This window comes from Callospermophilus lateralis, chromosome 5 (assembly GCF_048772815.1).
Source record: "Callospermophilus lateralis isolate mCalLat2 chromosome 5, mCalLat2.hap1, whole genome shotgun sequence".
Classification (NCBI taxonomy): domain Eukaryota; kingdom Metazoa; phylum Chordata; class Mammalia; order Rodentia; family Sciuridae; genus Callospermophilus; species Callospermophilus lateralis.
In genome coordinates, this window is record NC_135309.1 from 15,597,274 (window position 1) to 15,600,667 (window position 3,394).

The window sequence follows — 3,394 nt, forward strand, 5'->3', positions numbered from 1 at the left end:
TTTTCAGTCCCACCAGCAACATGAGTGAACCTCTTTCTCCACATCCTGGTCAACATTTATTGTTACTTGTGTTTTTTGAGAATTGTCATGCTGCTGAATGTTTTCGCATTGCCTCACACGTGAGCTTTTGGGGACACCTAATAGCTAAACAAAACAGCATCTGGGGTCTGGTCTCTGTGGCTTCTGATCACAGAGGTGCCAATGGAGGCCATCATTGAGGAAGAGAATGTGATTTCCAGAGTTACCATATTTTTAGATTCAAATGTCCAGTTTTCAGTAACAACAACAACAACAACAAAAAAAAAAATCACAAAGCATCCAAGAGTGGGAATATGGCCCATTCAGAGGAAAAAAATAAATCCATCAACTTGGAGGCAGATCTACTAGATCAAGACTTCACATAACTACCTTAAGGATGCTCAGATATGCAGAAAGCTGAGGGAACAATGTGTAAACATAGCAGAGATATCAACAAAGAGACACACAGCCTGAAGAAACCAAAAAAAGGAACCCACAGCACAAAACACAACGACTGGAGAGAGAGACTCACTCGAGAAATTGAAGTAGAATTGAAGGTGGACGGAGCTGGGGTTGTGGCTCAGCGGTAGAGCGCTCGCCTAGCCCATGCGGGGCCCTGGGTTCGATCCTCAGCACCACATAAAAATAAATAAAAGGATTGTGTCCAGCTACAACTTTTTGTGCTCACTTCGGCAGCACATGTACTAAAATCGGAACGATACAGAGAAGATTAGCAGGGCCCCTGCACAAGAAGAGAAGGCAGACTTGAGCTCCCAGAAGAAACAACCAGCAAACTCACAGACATGGAGTGGAAACCACTGAATCTGCAACAGAAAGAACACAAATTGAGGAAAAGTGATGGGCACCCCGAGGACCTGAGGGAGGCCGTCAGGCAGACCAAGGTGCCCCGTGGGAGTCCCAGGAGAAGAGAGAAGGGAGCGGGGATATGCAAAAAAAAATAAGGGCTGAAAACTTTCCAGACATGGTGACAAACATCCCCAAAGCTCAATGGTCTCCACGGAAGATGAACTCAGAGAACCCACAGGAGAAACATTATAATCACAATTCACCTCATAACATAAACTGCTGAAAGGAAAACAGAACATCTGGAGCCCAGCAGAGGAGAGGGACCCTCCACCTACCAGGGGCCCTTGGTGGGACTATCCAAGTGTCTCTCACCAGAGCTGAGGAGGCCAGAAGGCCCATAGTGTCCGAAGAAGCCCGTGTCAACCGAGAACCGCCCTCCAGGGAAACCGTCCTTCAAAACCACGGGCGGAGTTAAGGTCCACCCAGGTAGACAGAGGCTGAGGGAGTAGAGTCCGCTAGACCTGCCTGACCAGGTGTGTCCATGGAGCTGCAGGTACAAATGTGCTGCACAGAGCCGTGTGCAGGCACAGAGATCTCAGCAAAGGCCAACGCATGGGCGACTATGAACCAGCATCATCAGAACACTGCTCACCTGCCCTTGATGTTTTCTGCATGGTGTAAAAGCCTGATGTAGGTGTTCCAAGCTTACAGTGGGGTTTCAGCCTCAGACTCCCATCACACCTTAAGTCTGCTGTTTTGACACACCTCACAGACCAGCTCCAAACCTCAGCAGGCCGAGCCCACCCTGCTCAGAACATCTCCATTAGATCTCAGGCAAAATCACCCATCACAGAGCCTATTTTATGATAAAGTCAATATAAAATATTCTGAATCAAAATTCAAATTTTGAAACACAGTTTCTACTGGATGCATATCGTTTTCAGACCCACACAAAGTTAAAAATTCACAAGTTGAAATCTTGTAAGTAAGGGGCCATCTGAATATTTTTTTTAAAAAAATTAGCTAAAAACTAGTATTATTGTAACAATAGTTTGCGACAATGTATTTGTTTCCTAAACAATTTAAGCAACCAATGCATTTGAAAGAATTATTAGTTTCTGTTTGGGGACGTACATGTAGGAAGACATAATATTGTAACATCAGTAAACTGAAAAGGGTTGGAACAGAGGTGTCAGGGGACCATAACTTTTAAATTTATTTTTTGAAGTTAAGCTGGTAGCAATTCAAATTAGAGTAGTATAACTTTCAGGTGTTGACTAGAACTCATAGTAATCACAGTGAAAACATACAACCAACAAGATAAATTTTATGCCATCTTGTATCCAATAAGGAATGACCAGGCCTTAAACAACACAGCCATTATGGAAAACAGCATGCAGGATCCTTTGAAAATTAATAGGCCAGGTGCCGTGGTGCAGGCATGGAATCCCAGCATCTCAGGAGGCTGAGACAGGAGGATGGCAAGTTCAAAGCCAATCTCAGCAACAGCAAGGCACTAAGCAATATATACCACGTTTTCTTTATCCATTTTTTGACAGACAGGCATCTAGACTGGTTCCATAACTCATTTATTGTGAATTATGTTTTATAGACGTGGGTACCATGTATCACTATGCTAATTTTAATTCCTTTAGATAAATACTGAGGTATGGTCTACCTGGGTCGTATGGTAGTTCCATTCTTAATCCTTTGAGGAACCGTCATTCTGATTTCCAGGGTGGTTTTACTCATACAATCTCACCAACAGAGTACATGCTCCTTTTCCCTCACATCCTCTCCAGCATTTATTATTTTTAATTCCTGATGGCTGCCATTCTAACTGGAGTAAGATAAAATATCAGTGAAGTTTTAATTTGCATTTCCTCAATGGCTAGAGCTGTTTAGCATTCTTCATATGTGTGTTGACTGTATTTCTTCTTTTGAGAAGTGTTTGTTTAGTTAATGTGACCATTTATTGATTGGGTTATTTGTTGCTTTGGGGGTTCCTGATATACCCTGGATATAACTGTCTATCAGAGGAGCAGACTTCTCCTATTCTGTAGGCCCTCTCCTTACACTCTTGTTTCCTCACTGTGCAGAAGCTTTTCAATTTGATGCCATCCCGTTTATTAATTCTTGGTACTATTTCCTGAGCTTTAGGGGTCCTACTGAGGAAGTTGTTGCCTGAACCTATATGTTGGAGTGTTGGCACATGTTTTCTTCAAGCAGATGCAAAGTTCTGGTCTATTCCTCGTTCTTTGATCCATTGAGAGTGGGCTTTTGTGCAGGGTGAGAGCTAGGGATTTAGTTCCATTCTTCTACATGTTGGGTTTTACCAGATGACAACAAGATTCTTTTGGAAAACCACGCAAAGAGCAACATGTTACGGTACCCAAAGGAAAAAGAAAAGCCAATTCACCTAGAATTTTATACCCAACAAGCACACTTTTCAAAAATAAAAGCCAAGTAAACTTTTCAGAAGCAATCCATCACCAGCAGAATCACAGCACAAAAAAACATTTAAGGACAATGCTCCCCTCACACAGAGGGGAAAGGAGAGTAGATTGGA

At 42.8% G+C, this 3,394-nt stretch overlaps 1 pseudogene; it reads left to right on the forward strand.

Moving 5' to 3' along the window:
* Positions 1 to 698: 698 nt before the first annotated feature.
* Positions 699 to 769, forward strand: LOC143400534 (U6 spliceosomal RNA; annotated as a pseudogene).
* The last annotated feature ends 2,625 nt before the right edge of the window (positions 770 to 3,394 follow it).